The sequence below is a fragment of the Artemia franciscana genome, chromosome 2, assembly GCF_032884065.1.
Source record: "Artemia franciscana chromosome 2, ASM3288406v1, whole genome shotgun sequence".
NCBI lineage: Eukaryota > Metazoa > Arthropoda > Branchiopoda > Anostraca > Artemiidae > Artemia > Artemia franciscana.
This window is the reverse complement of record NC_088864.1, coordinates 52,462,472-52,478,930: the sequence shown is the minus strand read 5'-3', so window position 1 is coordinate 52,478,930 and position 16,459 is coordinate 52,462,472. Positions and strand designations below refer to the sequence as shown.

Genomic DNA, 16,459 nt, shown 5'->3' with positions numbered 1-16,459 from the left:
TAAGTTAATGCTTTGTAAATAGAAAAAAGAAACAAATTCTCAGTAGAATCCTTATTGTGTACATACTTGCATAAAAAAACAGACATAGAAATTACGGGAAGTGTTTTTTTATTATTATTATTATTATTAGAAATGGTGGAGGATATTTTCCCTTTTTAGGCAATAACTCTTTAAACTTACAAGTCTGAAATCTATCAAAGGAAAACAAAATTTTCCTGCATCAATTATGTAGGACTAAAACTCACTTTATTTCAAAGAAATTATCAAAAAAAGATCTGTAACTGCTCTCAAGACGTTTTGGCTTGTAGTAAGTCTCTTTAGAACAGTAGCTTTGTATTTAAATAGCCATTAGGAAAACTTGATTTATCTTCGCTTTTGTAACGAAGAATTTAATAGAACAGTTCTCATTAATTAAACAGTTTTTTTAAATTACTTTAATCTAGAGCTTACTTTTTATTTTTTTGAATTTGTTTCAAAAGTTACTGCTATTTGTCGTATTGTGCGTCACAGAAGACTCCAAATTAATTTTTATATGACACCTACTTCACTGCCCTAGCTACAGTTGAAGAAAACCACCAATACGCAGTAATTACCCGTAGACAATGTTTGAAATAAAAAAATAAAATAAACTACTTGAACGAGACTTAATTCCAAACGAGACTGAATAAACAAATTTCATGAAAACCTAGAAAACTAAGTTCGGGTCACAGGTAAAACAAAAATATCATATTTAATACATAAAAAAGAACAAAGTACATTCAACAAAGTAAAATCATTAAACAAAGAATTTTTAAATGTTTACAACAAAACAAATTAAGAACATATTCTTAGGACAAGCAAAGAAACATAAAAAAATTAATTCGTTACATTAGAATAGCAGCCGCTTCATATCAACGGCATCCATTCACAAGAACTTAGGGTTGGGGGAGAGGGGGCAAAATATATTGTTAAAAATCTATGGCAGGATATTTGCCATTTTTCACCTAGAAATACCCAAAAAAACTATTTTCAATAAAAAAAAACCCCAAAAAGGTGTTTTTCAAAAAATATAGGAGCGAGGCACATGCCCCCTCCCCACAATTGTCGCCACTTCTTATTATCAACGTGTTCTTAAGCTTCACGAGCTGAGTAGACGCACTGTCGAGCTGTAAAATATTAAACACACAGCCAATATACAAAAATTGAATTCACGAAACAAAAATTGAACATAATTTCTCAAACTATCAGTTCTTCAAACACCCTTGTTCTTAAGAATCATGGCTGCCACTGAGAATTTTACAATATCATAAAAAAATTTATACCCGTGATATACTTTTGAGGGTCCAATTTATACCTTTCCCAAGAACTTCAGAGCTGAAATCCTAATATCTCAAAGCTGAAATTCTAATATCTCAGAGCTGGAATCCAATTACTTTAGAGCTGCAATACCAATATCTTAGTACTGAAATCCCAAAATCTCAGCGCTGACATCTTAAGAAGTTTCAGCCAAGTTTTGAAAGCAACAAAATTTGTTGTGTGATTGTTTGATATTAATGTTTATTAATATCAATTAATTTTATCAAATCAAATAATATCAGCTTAATTTTTTAAGAAGACTCTAAAATATCAGGTGATGAAATTAAAATACATGTAATATAATTTTTTGAGGATAACATTTAATATTTATTCTTTTCCAAAGCTAAGAACTAAAATCAAAAGATCTTTGGAAAAAAACTCAAAGGCCCTTATTGGTCCCTTAAATTGATATATGTCCATAAAGTCCCTTTTCTTGCTTTGGTTTAAAGCTCCGTATCCTGAAGGCTACCAATGCCTGTGAGTATACGGTTTTCCATCTTTCTTTTTCATTGAGATTCTTTGAACCTCGTTTCGCTTGTTTTTCAACCAACCTTGTGGTTACACAAGCTATAGCGTTATTGTCCGGACCGAACAAACAGACTAAAAACGAAAAGGAGTGCCCCCTTTGTCCCTTTGTTGCACACAGAGGGAATAAAATGACTCCAAGTACAAAATATGAAGGAGGCTGTGTTAAAACCAGAGTTTCTTGTACAGTTTTGAGCTTGCATACATTTCTCGAACCATTACGTTACTTCTTACCGCCCTTTTTTTTATTTGAATGCATTTCTGGTAACAGCTTCTATATTTTTCTACTAACTTCTTTTCTTTTTGTAAGGTTTAGGGTTTGAAGTCTTAGTTTGAATAAGAATGGTTTGATTTATCTCTTTCATCATATTTTGTATCTGATTTTGTATCCGAAAGTAAAGAGTTGAGTAAAAAAAAGGCTCCTCCTATAACGTTATGATTCTAAGGAGGTCTGTTTCTTAATTATCATTTGGCCTCTGATCATGGAGAGATGTCTTCAAAGGATCATTTCATTTGTTTTCTGTTTTTTTTTGTAAAGTGTCATTTGTTGTTGTGTCACTGCTTTTTCTTTCAAAATCTTTCTGAAAACTTTGAGGTCCATTTTGGGTCCAAAATCCCTATTTATTACCACCTGAACCTGTGGCAGCCCTGGAAGAATGATAATGGAGACACAGTTTTCAAATCCCACCACTGGTTAGAATAACATTTTACAAATTATATACATAATTTATATACAAAATAGAATGGAAAATCTAAACAAGTAAAAATTTAAATAATCATACTAGATTAAGTCAAATAAGCCATCATCAAAAGGAGGACCTTGCTGACTCATCGCCGCTAAATTTGGTTGCCCCATGCGTTGACCCATAGGATTCTGAAACAAAAGTATAAATACGATATCGCAATAAGCACAGTAACTCTTTAAAATAAGTTAGTAAATGAATAAGATAAAACTTTGGACAGTTCTTTGACTCGATTTGCGCTGACCTCGTTACTTTACAGTGAGCTAAATTGATGCATTAACAACAATCTAAAGAATAAGGGCAGAAGTCATACTGTATCTAAATCAAACATTTTGTGGTAGCGAACTGTAAGTAAGAAGCGACTCATACTAATTATAACCGAAAATCTAAAAAAAAATTATTTTGGTGGCAATTTATAGATAAAATGAATTGTATCTTTTATACATAAAATTCACTGTGATAAGAATTATTTAACAAAACATACGAGCCTGATAAAATTTGACAAATTAAAGGAAAATGTGGAAAACACCAAGAAACAATCAGAAAAATTAAAATACAAATCTCATTGTCAAGTTTAGATAGTCGAAGAACCCTTTGAGAGAGGTTTCTAATCTCTATCTAAGAAAAGCAAAATGTTTTTTTTTTCGACAAGTTTGGTCACGGACAGGTATTCTTTTTCTCCAAGGATGATCATATCCTAGAATAAAGGGGATGGATTGTTCGACTGTAAATTCAAACTTCTACGTCCTTTTATAAATGGCAAGAGATCGCACCACAGAAAAGCAGCGCTTTCTACAGTTTTCTGGTAAAAAACGACAACTTTGGCCTTCAGAGGACCAAAATACAACCGAGTGGAAATTATGAGATAGCCAATCGATTTAGAACAATTGGAAAGCTATGTGTTCAGCTTTACAGTTTCGGAGGTCAATAATTCGCACAGTGACCCATTCGTTGCTCAAGCTAAAAGCACTCCACAAAATGAACTTCTAATACGGATAATTATTTAATCGCTTCACTTAAGTAGAGCTTATTCAGCACTGAATTTAGTTAATTGTACATCAGCTACTAGGGAGGATGGCCAGTCAATATATCTGCAAGTAGGGACAGGGGGAGGGCCTTTGAAGCGTCAAAAAGCGTATTTTTAGGCCCAAATTTCAAGTTTCGTCAAGGACCCAGAAAAATATAGAAGGAGGAAGGAGAGTACCATGCCCCCCCCCCCTAAAAAAAAACTTTCATTATGAGGAATGGTTACGAGTAAACTTCAACTAAAATGAATAAAACTGTTTGTTAAATGTCGAAATTCATCGTTGAATGTCAACAAAAACATAGTCGTTTGGTTTATATCCGAAGTATTTGCTAAATATCCTTATTTCTGACTTACCGAAGAATATCAACATTCACCATGCACTAATGATGAATGTTGAGCATTTCTACAGCTTTATACATTTTTTTTTCTCCGCTTTAAACATTTTTTCGCCGCTGTTCCTGGGAGGAATGACTAAGAACGTAAAACACACAGTACATTTTTAATTAGAAAATAAAATAATAGCAATAAAAAATTGCACATAGCGTAAATTTCGGATTGAAATTGATTACAGAATTCTCTACCATTATCTAATTGCAATATTGCTGGAGCACCAAATGTTTAAAATATTGAAAGAACGTGAACTCTACTATATTGTGTGATTGAAATCCCATTTATTGCGACAACTTTAACTATTATGGCACTTTTGCATAAAAGGCCCGTGTTTGTACAACTGAATGTGCTTGTGGAACGCTTTCCTTTTGCATTGAAAGCGTATATAGCCTTGCCTACCGGTTATCGAATTAGCTGCAGTTGCTTCTCTCAGCGAAACTTCTTGAAAGTCAATCTCTTCCATAGGAAGTACCTTTTCTTCACAAATTATATTTAAAAAAAACAAGCTTTTTCAACTGAAAATAAGGAGCAATATTAAAACATCAACGAACAGAAATTATTGCGTATACGAGGAGATTGCCACTTCCTCAACACCTCACTCTTCACGCCAAAGTTTTGTTTTAATTAAACGACCCTTGTGTTTCAGGAGTCCTTTTTAAAGAACTGGGACAAAATTATTGAGACAAAAAAAAAATGGGACAACTTAGCGAAAAGAGCGAGGAATTGAGGAGGGGGCAGTCTTCTTGAATACATAATAATTTCTTTTCGTTTTAAGTTTTTTCAATAACGCCAGGAAATCTGGTTCCGCCTCCACGAAAAAATCCCCCTCCTCAATGAAATGTCGTCTGGACAATTCACTAATGGTAAAAGTTTACCCCAGACAATTACTCTTAACACCTCCACACGTAGAATTGAGTCAGTAAAGAGAAAGCAAGACAAATATGATATTTCCAGTCAGAAAACTAAAACCATAAGATCAGATTTCAATCCATTTTTATGTTGTGCCTCCATATGGAATTCCCTACCAGTTACAATTAGGTCAACCAGTTAACTAGTTAAAATGCCATCCTTATGGACAATTGAAAAAAGAGCTACCCAGCCCCCTCTTATGCCTAAACAGCTAGTTCTCTCCTCTCTTCTTTTTCCCCTCTATCTTTCATTTTCAATTTGTTTAATTTATTTATTTTGATTGGCATGGTAGTTTTTGTTTTTGTAATTTTTTGTTTTTTTCTTCTTTCTTCTTGACCTTTTGTTTGATTTTAGTGCTATTATTTAACATTATGTTTAGTATCCCACTGTCACGGGCCGAAAAGGCTTTGTGGGGGTCTAAAGTTTTGTAGTTTTTTCTGTTTTTCTTTTGAATAAATGGAATTGAATTGATAAAGAAATTTGGTACAGGAAATCTGGCTAGTTCCCCAGTATTAGTTTCTCTGAAAAGTTGACATACATTCACAATGTATCTGAATGGGACTACCCGTACCCTTAGGTTCCCGCTCTTTATATTAAGGTTTTATAGTGCTTTATTTAAAGCATTTTTGAGTGCAACGAATATAATTAATGGGTAGTTGCAAGTTGTATAATGATCGCCCTTTAAAACATTTTAAGTTTAGATTAAATCTTTTTAGCAAATGCACAACAATAAGCTGTTTCATTCTCGAGGCAGAGTGAAAAAAACACTTTTATTACTACTTTAGTTACACTGGTGCGTAAGTATTCATTTTTAGAGAATTGAGCGCATTAGTTTCGCTTTTTATTGACAAGGCTTGCCCTTTACTTAAAGTGATATGCTACGAACTATTTGATCCAGGGCTCTCTTAAATGCGAGGGAGGCTTCCACTCCCCCTTCAATCACCATTTTCAAAGCCTAACATTTGAACAATAATGCTTCGAGAGTCGCTATCATTTTCAAGGTTTTCAAGATTTCTTCAACAAAATATTTTACAGTGGATACCCATTCCCTCCTTACCTCCTACCCTTCTGTGCAGGTAAGCTTACGAACCTATGTTGCACAAAATACCTCTCCAATAAGAAGGGCGCTATTACACCTCAGCGCCATCTCACAGGCTTATCGGAAGGACATTAGGAGTGAAATCTACCTACTTCTTCCTCTCTTCTATATTTATCTGAATTTTCATTAAGCAAGAAAACTTGGGCCAAAATACATTTTTTGAGGCTTCAGGCCCACCCCTTCCCACCGACCGTAATACTTACACCCACTCTTCTTCTTTAGTGGCTTATGCAAAACTACATTACTATGCATAATTTTATGAAGCCTCAATGAATCATTCATTTACATGGAACTTGAAATAATTGTCTATATCAACTGTCTACTTTGCAAGGACTGTTTTACAAAAAAAGCTTTTACCTGACAAAACGAAAACTTGCAATTTATTATGCTGATTAGCTTTGTGTTTATTATATTTTTAGGTCAAATATGCATAATCATAAAATATGCATATTTTTCGGGTAGCTAATATGTAAAAAAAAAATTTAAACAAAAACAGATTATATTATTTGAATCATCAGCTCGTAAATTATGTCAATATCTACGTCAGAAGACCATAGAATGAGGAACAGGGGAACTCTTTTCCGACAAATAAAGCATTGTTTGATTCAGCCAGTATATCATTTGGTTCACAAAGCACGTCATAGACTTAATTCCAAAACGCAATTCGCATTTTATTTTGGCAGGACCTTTAATGTGATGCACTAAAGCATGTATCACTGTTTAAAAGTTTGTCATGTGATTATTCAAAAACTTGCTTTACTTTCGTCTCTTCCTATATACTTTTTTCTGTTCATTTCGGATCTTTTCACCCTTTATTTTCTAATAGCGTTCCTTGGATATATTTTTTTTTATTTTGCATTGTTTTAACGCTATACTATTGCTCGAAAAACTGTTCCTACAAACTTCTACTAGGTGGCTTATGGGGAAAGGGGATTTGCACTTAAGAATTATTTTGATCTATTTCGGCATGGAAACAAATGAATTTAGCCTACATACAAATAATTATTTTGCAGAACAAATGTAAATAACATTCATCACTATAAAAGTCTTTCTGTCGAATTAAAAAATGCTATGAAATATCACCCAAATCTTTTTGCCAAGTAATCATTTAAAGGTTTGACAAAGTCGGAATTTTGTCTTTTTTTTAAGTTGGAAACTTTACTCTTATCCTTTTTCAAGATTTTAAAGAAGGGAAAAATGTTTTTTTCCTTTTTCTCTCTTTTGGCCCGTGATTCCCAGTTTGGGGCGCAGACCCCACCCACGGGGCATGGCAAGACTCTGGAGGGTCATGGACAGGACATGCATGCTTCGGCTGACTATACTTTAGAGCCTTTATTTAAAAACAAATCTTTAATGTGAAAGACGTAACATTCAAATAGATTTAAAGAGCAAAAAGATATAGAATAGTATTGCAATGACGTTATACATTGTATAAGAGGCGTTGTATTCAGACAATATTTTCCATTAGATACCAAGTTAAGGGCCCTTTAAGCTTCCTTCAGGTAAATACACGTACATGTAGAATTCCGAATAAGAAAATTTAAGTATCACAAGCGGACATCAGGATTTTAGAAATGCCTAGGTGGACCATAGCCCAAAATCAGTTGGGAAACACGGCTTAAGGCTCTTTATTGCTTAATACAAAACACTAAACTAACTTGACATTGAAAAAAATTAATCAAACAACTAGAAAAAATCAAAAACTTTGAGACTCTCTTCTCTTTGGGGAGTACTGGAGGCAGAGCTTCACAAGCGCCCCCCATAGAATCGTGTCTGTTTGGACTCTAACACGATAAAGTGGTTTATTTTAAGTATAATATGTTTATAAAAGATTCTATCATCAAAAATTCTAGGCATTCAGTCATGACATAAGTTATTTAGAATTAGTATTTGAATTTCACGAGGGCAGACCTTACAAAAAAAAAAAATAAATAAAATAATAATAATAATAATAATAAAAACAAATTAAGCAGTCAAGTAAGCATATCTAATTATTTAAACTATCTTTATAGGCTATGTATGCCCTTCAGAGTGTGTTAAGTTCAAAGTTTTGGACGACATCTCCTAAAAAATGTTGCAGGCTTAGAGTCAAGGAGAGAAAACAATTCTTTGAAGTACTTTTTGGAGGCTGGTTGAATTCGTTTAAAATACTTCAACAGGCACTACACATTTCAGTTGATTTCAAAAGACTAAGAACAGCGAAATTGGAATCTGCATTTTTGAACTGGCTAAGAAAAACCTTACAAAATGATTTATGTTTCTAAAAATTGGGAAGGATCAAGAATTCAAAATGTTTATTAAAACTATCTCCATAAAAAGTTATGCAGTTTTTGCTGACAGAGGACGCAAAATTAAAGAAGAAGGAATGTGGATAAAAATCAGACAAAAATCAGCTAAAAACATGCAGCACAAAACAGCTTAAGCATGTGTAGTTCTTCTTTGAATGTATGGTTAGAGCCATTCGAGTGGTTAGCACGCTAGGCTTCAAATTCTCAGGACAGGGGTTCGAGTCCTATTGTAGCTAGTTATTTGTTTTTGAACCGAAGTCGGTTCTATAAGCTCACAACGAGCCGACCCAGCTCTACATGGGTACCTGGATAAATCCAGGGGGGGGGAGAACACGTTAAGCGTCGGATGATTTTCCACCAACCTCGCATTCCACTCCCGACCAAACGCAGAAAATCATTAGATCGGTACTTGCGCAACGTTGACCATTGTTCAGCACGCAAAAAAGTTTTTCTTTTCTTCTTTTTTTATGGTTATCTTCGGGAATCACTAGATCGTTTAATTTTAAATCTTTAGAGGCAAACATCATATTCTAACTGTACTAATTATTGTGCTTATCTATTTTCACGTTTCTAAATGGCAACGCTGACGAAAAAGTAAACTTCCTTAAAAGTTATATATTTTTGAAACAAGCAAAAGAAGAATCTTGTAAAATCGCATTTTTCAGGCATTATTAGACAAAAGATGGGTAGAGGGGGCAAAAAGGTTTTACTTTATTGTCCTGGGAACTTCAAAGCTAAGAACTTCTGTCAGGAACATTCCGAAGCAATGTTTAGACAAAACAAATAATCCAGATTTACAATATTTGAAATATTCTGAATTTTTTTTAAGAAATTACTCAAAAATTCCCCAATACCACATCAGATGGATTGGGAACACGAAAATTCATGCTACTATTTTCCTCTTAACAAGTAATAAACAGTTAACTTCAAAAGATCATTATCCAATTCTTTTTTGTCAAGATAGTTAGCAATGTACAGACCAAGAAAAACACTCTTAGATTTACAGCATAAACAATAGTAGCCTATATGTAACAAAGAAAGTCGACAAAAAAGAGTCGAACAAGTCAATAAAAAAAAGTCGATAAAGAAAGTCGATAAAAAAGAGAAATATTTAATACTAGAATGAAAATCATCAGTAAGTACAGCATGAAACATTCCAGATTAGCATTGCTAAGTAGATTTGCTTTACTGATAAATTTGTAATTGACTCCTTTGTTTACATTATATAATAAGCTTTACCATGAATTTATCCATTTGATTAATTTATAATGTAGGTAATTTCTTTGTCTATTTACTAATAAAGTTCAAGACCCACCTTACGCAATTACTTTTAGCAAATCAAAATCTCACCAAGCTCAAAATGACAACCCCCCCCCATGGAAAATGAACACTCAGCATAGTTCTATGAAAGCATTTTAAATATAATTTCCAGGGTTTTCCTTTCGGTTACTATATAGTATATACGTATATGTTTTCTAAAGCTATAATTTAAACAGGTTAAGATGATTAATTGCGTTTTACAGATGAAGGATAATAGCCTTGGTGTCAGTTTACGCAAATGTAGGGAGATTGTCTGTAATTGACGTCGCTGGATAATAGGTTGTTGGAAACGACACAGGGATAAGCAAAAGTCAGGAATTCTTTGAATGGGGTGAAAGGTCATGTGAGTAGGGATTACCGAGCAATCCAACCTTCATGGGAGGAGTAAAAACTAAGACGTAACGAGGCGATAATGAGCGTTCACAGTTGCCTTGGCCTCAGGCGGCTTGATGCTCCGATGGGTTGTTATTAGTGGTAGCAACAAATGATTTAAATACCTGTTGTAGCAGATGTCTCAGTCCGGGATTAGCTGGAACGTTTGGTCTCATCATTCTCTGCTGCTGTTGCTGTTGTAAATTTGACTGCATCCCCCCAACTGCAATGCCTGTTGGCCTCTGTTGCATACCAGGTTGGTTTTGAATTTGAACTACTGTGAACTGTTGCTCCTAGAGGAGATTTCCATAAGAAAAAAGCAAGAAAGAAGAACGTAATAAAATAAATAACAGTTCCTTGGTTCCTCTAATCATTTGTTTTGATATTTTTCCCTTCAGTTATTTCTTGAATCAGTTGTCTTCTTCTTTTGAACAAAACAACTAATTTAAATAAAACTAATAATAAATCCCATGAACATTTTTTTTTTTTTGATTAACTGATCTTGATTGACTTGATGGCTTTTCAGTTGATTTTCATTAATTTAAGAAAAAGTTACCTAATAAAGGTTATACTATTCAAACAAAATGAAAAAAGAAAGGAATAAAAAGTAAGGCTCAAGAATAGCGTGTATAGTTTTGAACGAAATAAATATTTTTTGTGCAAGTAGAATGCAAAAATTAAAAGTAATAAAAAAGATCATACTAAATATATTTTAAGGTAGGGTTAAAGCAGGACTGTCAGAAAAAGGAAATGTATAAAAACAAAGTGAAAAAAGTTCTATTTCAAATAAGCTAGGACAATTCAAAAGGCTGCATATGACTTTCTTTTGTAATGTCGAGAATTGCAGTCAACCTTCGTAAAATCAACACACTCATCTTAAACAATACTTCTTCTCTCAATGACAAAAAAAAAACACGGTTATTACATTAATATTATTATTGGAAGTTAAGCAATTTGATTTGACATACAAGCATAATATTACGATGACAAAACTACGGAAATACTTGGGGTGGGGGGGGGGGGTGAATTGCTCTGGCCACAGCTTGTGGTTTCAAAATTATACATTTTGGTTTCATCCGTTAATTTTGTTAATCAAGTAATTGCATGAATAATTCGTCAAATTTCTTTTACAGAAACAATTTGCTGTTGTCCATTTTTCTTTTCTTTCTCCTTTTCTTTTCTAAAGTGTTACGAGCATAAAACATCATTTTGTACAAGGGGAGGTAGATGCCTCTTAACATGGGTAGTCCTCAAATCTGACAATTTTTACGTTTTTTTATACTTGTCCTCTTTTCGTGTAATTTCTATGTACCTCTTACTTTCTTTAGCCCCCTCCCAGACGTAAGTTCTTGTGTATAAAGGTCAAATTTGTTAAAAGTAGCGTTAAGTTGTTTTCTATTTGTCATACGTTTTATATGTAGTGAAAGAGTTATTGGTGCAAACGACTGGTCGTAATGGAATCTCTACAAAACAAAAACTTATTTGTCCGTTTTTCTATATTGGAGATTTCCATCTTTGGCCATATTAAATCTAATCAAATCTCTTGATTCTTTTTAGAAATGACTTTTTTGCTTCCAGTTACTGATCACAGTCTCCAGATCTGTATTATCGAAAAAAAAGGCTTTGTGCAAAACAAATTATCGTCAAAGATTGTCTAAAAACCTAAAACTTGTTTAAAGTCTTTCTTTGTTGAAGATTTCTAGCTCAAGTTCTATTAAATCTAACCTGACATTTTCTTTTCTTTTGCCCTTTTATTTCCTGATTTTTCTTATTTTTGATGCATTTTTTAAAGTTTTTTGCACCCCCCCCCCTGAAGTAAAATCCTGGATACGGTTCTTAGACCAACCCAGAGAGAAAAGTTTAATCAGAAATATCTTTGGATGAACACAAATAGAGTTGTTCCCGATTTCCAAACCCTTCCAACACAACCTTTAGGCGAGTCACCTTTAATATGTTATAAAGAAAACTTCTTTGAAATTATACTATGGTTCGGAATTTCATCAAGAGTAAGGAAGAATTCTTAAGAACCTTATCTTTGATCTTCACAACAGAAGAATGTCTTGGACCAGATGCAAACAAATTCTATATTAAAAACGAACCCGCCGGCCACAGAAATAAAAATTTGGGTTTTATTATAAAGCACATATCTTACAATTGAAACAAGAATACATGAAAAGTGGAAAAGTGTAAATAAAACAGAATATTTATACAACAATAATATATATAAAAACAGGAATAATTCAGCTTCAGATCTGGAAGCCTTTATCAATGAAAAGAAACGAGCTAGCCTCACTAAAACATATATATAAAAAAAAACAAAACTCACAAACTCTGCACAAAAAAGAAGATGGAAGGAAACAGGAAAATCTAACATGGATTGTTTTCATTTTTTTGGGCGGGAGGGGATTGCGCAAGTATGTTTTCTTTGTTTTTTCATGTTCTGATTAGGGCAGTTAGATTTTTTTTCGTTGATGAAGCCTTCCAGATGCGAAGCCAAAATATTCCAATTTTTACATGTTATTTTTGTATAAAAAACTGTTTATTTTATTTTCACTGACTTTTTTAATTTTTACTGAAAAATATACTTTACTAAGAAAACATTATATTTACTTAAAATACTACTTACAATAGTCCTTAAGTATTATACTTACTTAACTTTATTTACTTAATTTACTATTTACTTTAAAATGATATACCAAAATATATTATTTACACCTAGCTTCATTTCAAAACTATAGCATTTGTTTTGAACGATGTTCCATTAATTTAATCAAATAATCTCAAATAAAGAGTATGACTTTTATTTGAGTTGTTTATCTCTATTGCAAACATAAACTAAAATATTGTTTATTACGAACGTGATTACAAATATAATTTTATCTAAGATTATCCTGTATTTACGTCAAAAACTACAAACTAGAAATGGAAGTGTTTAAATCTTTTCTTAAGGAAAACACTTGATTTGCGACGATAATACTAATTGAACAAAGGAAAGTTGGACAGGGACGCGTTGTTTATTGGAAAACAAAGTGTTAATATGCTAATATGATAGTATAATATTGTGACACTATGATACTATGATACTATTAATATGATTAAAAATAAAAAACAAAATTTTTTCATTTGATTTTTGATCGTTTTTTTATTAATTTCAAATTCTGGTGAGAATTCTCTAAACATTTCAATTCTGGTGAGAATTTACTCCGGACAAGAACCCTTAACATCTCCATGTGTAAAATTGAGCCGGCAAAGAGAAAGCAATACATAATAAGAATTTTGTATAGGAATTCAGGCAGATTCCCCCAGCGTAAAATCTCCCCTGAAAAATTCACCCTTTCGAAACTTCCCTCATCACGCAAAATTCGACCAGCTGGAAACTCACCCGCCACTACCCGAAAAATGTATGAATACTTCCCCATAACAAATACTATACGACAAATACTGTTTGCCTATAAAAGTGGCCTATACGGCAGCAAATTTTGCAACTCAAAGACCTTTCCCCATGGGGTGTGGAGGATCATGATATCTCCAAAGATACAGTTATTCGGCCTTTCAGCTATGCTGACCAAAGTGGCTATCTCAAAATTTTGATCTGACGATTTTGAGAAAAAGAGGCTTGGGAGGGAGCCTATTTGCCCTTCAATCTTTTTGGTCACTTAAAAAGGGTGCTAGAACTTTTAATTTCCGTTGGAATGAGCCCCTCCTGCTATTCTACGACCCTTGGATCGACACGATCACCCCTGAAAAAAAACACGCATCCGTTATCTTTTTCCTTGCAAAAAAACGAAATTCCATGTTTTTGAAGATAGGAGCTTGAAACCTCTAGATTTCTCTGATACGCTGTATCTGATAGTGTGACTTTCATTAAGATTCGATGACTCTTATGAGGTGCTCCGCCCTTTTTTTCGAAAATCTGGCGAATTTTCTCAGGCTCGTAGCCTTTGATGGGTAAGACTAAAATTTACGAAACTTATATATTTGAAATCAAAATAATAAGCAGGTTCTTTTGATATATCTATTGGTGTCAAAATTCGATTTTCGGCTACAATTGAACCGGGTCGCTCGTTATTTAAAGTTCGTTACCAGGTTTTTTTTTCAACTACAAGTAAAGAGCACCATTAAAACTCAAAACAAAGAGAAATTATTCCGTATACGAATTCTAAATTTTGATTCATGAATTTCAAATTCAAAAATTTGAGAATTGGGAGCTCAAATTGTGTGAAAATTACGTTCGAAGACGAAATTTCTCTTTCCTCGGTCCTTAAATCTGGACTGAAGATAGGCTATGAACTATTCCGAGTGTATGAATATCGGCGAATTCCTAGGTGCTGCAGGAAATGTAATCACCTGACCACCTTGCTTCAAAATGTCCCGATAAAAACTACAAATGCTCACGGTGCTCTGGTCCCCATATGAACTCCAGTGACTCACCTTGCAGTAACACCCCAAAGTGTGCAAATTGTAGTGGAGATCATGTTGCTTACAGTTTTCGTTGCTCCAAACTAAAGCTCTTGCTAATTCCAAAGTTCCACGACCTTCTCGCTTGCAATCATGAATGAGTATATAGTCTCAGTTTGCTCTTTCAACATCAATGGGACAAAGGATAAAGTGTTAAGCCTTGATGAGAAACTAGCTAATCATGATGTTGTTCTCTTACAAGAACACCTGCTCCCGAGTTGCAGTGAAAACTTTCTATGGCGAAGTTATCAACATGCTGTTTTCATCACGAATGCCCGCCGTACCCGAGGCAGGCCTTCTGGCGGTCTTGCCTGTATAATTAAGCGATCTCTGCCTAGCTATTTGTCTCCTAGCTTCTACCAATTCTCTGAACACTATCTTGCAATCCGGCTAGCAGACATGATCATAATCAACACCTATTTGCCCCATGATAGAAGATCTGTTTCTTCCTTCTCCAGCTATGCGAATGCCTGCAATAAATTAGACTCTCATATCTGGTATTGCGCGTCTGGGATACAAGTGGGTGCTTATAGGCAACTTAAACTGTGACATCACCGTTTCCTCGACACGAAAGGAAGCGCTTTTTCAGTGTCTACCCTCAGCATTTGAGGTCCTAGCGAAAGACCTCAGTTTTACATATATCCACTGTAGTGGGTTCTGTCAAATTTGGACCACTGTATCTGCTATCATTCATTACAAACTTCAGCAGTACATGTTGATGAAGATGAAAGAGATTATGATCATTTACCACTGTATTTTGATATTATGGTTACTTCTGACATATACTCGAATCAACCCTCAATGTCTAATAAGTGGTTTGAAAAACGTGTCCACCGTACGTGTCCCTTTCCATTTTATTTGCACAAATGCGTACCCAGTTTTTGACAATGCTCGTGCTGATTTGAATCGCTATTATCGTGACATTATCTTATGTATGAAACAAGCTGAAGATGTGGCCATCCCGCTGATCCGTGTCAGGCGGAATACCCAAAAACCAATTTGGAAGTGTGATCCTTTGCTGAAAAAAGTCAAGAATAAGGCCAAATTCTGGTTAAGAATCTGATCTGCATGTGATCGACCTTCTCGGGGTACTGTGTTTGATCTAAAACAAAAGACGAAACTCGAATATAAACGCCACCTTCGTGCCGTTCGTTACTCCAGTGAAACTTTTCCGAAAAGTGATAGTGAGTGGCGAAAAGTGATAAATTCTGCCAAGTTTCTGGATGCAAGTTCTAGTGATATTATATCTCCTCCATCTTTGACCGAACATTATTCAAAAATATTTTCGAAAGTTAATTATGCAGTGCATAAGCGTTTCTCATGTTTGCTTGAAAAAAATTTGCCGTCACGTTTATGTCAGAGACATGTGATTCCAGTTGAAAAGTGGGCTATTGTAAAAGGTATTAAGGGTTTAAAATCAAAATCTTTGAATATTGATGGGATTAGTGTTTTGAATCTTGTTCCGAATTCTTTTGAACTGGTATCTCATCTCCAACTGTTTTTTCAAATGTGTTTGAGTAGTTCGTGTGTGCCCGACTCGTTCTTATGCGGTAGCGTTACGTCACTTCTAAAAAAAGGAAAAGATCCGGTTTCTTGTAGTTCTTATAGGCCCATAACGGTAGCTTGTACTCTTAGCAAGCTTTTTGAACACCTCCTACTACCTTATATCACTAAGCTTGCTCTAAATGATGATAATCAATTTGGATTTAGATCTGGGCTAGGCTGTCAGCATGCTCACCGTGCTTTGACTTCTGTATTAAAAGATACCCATCGCACTCGTCGCGTACATTTCGCAGCCCTAGACTTGTCTAAAGCATTTGACAGTGTTTGTCATACTTAAGCATGGACAGCATTATGCCAGAGAGGAGTAAACCCGTCGGTAATTCACGTGCTTCGTTTTTGGTACTCCCATTCTTACCTTCGCCTTAAGTCATTAGATAATTCTTATTTTGGTCATATTCGTGTTCGTTGGGGTGTAAGACAAGGGGGAGTT

General features: G+C 34.3%; 1 long non-coding RNA gene across 1 annotated transcript; it reads right to left on the bottom strand.

Annotated features, from left to right (window-relative positions):
• Window positions 1–711: 711 nt before the first annotated feature.
• On the bottom strand, window positions 712–10,458 carry LOC136043510 (uncharacterized). Its single transcript, XR_010621631.1, has 2 exons — window positions 10,134–10,458; window positions 712–2,734 (listed from the first exon to the last, which is right to left on the bottom strand). It is a non-coding gene; the product is annotated as an uncharacterized LOC136043510 (long non-coding RNA).
• Window positions 10,459–16,459: the final 6,001 nt, after the last annotated feature.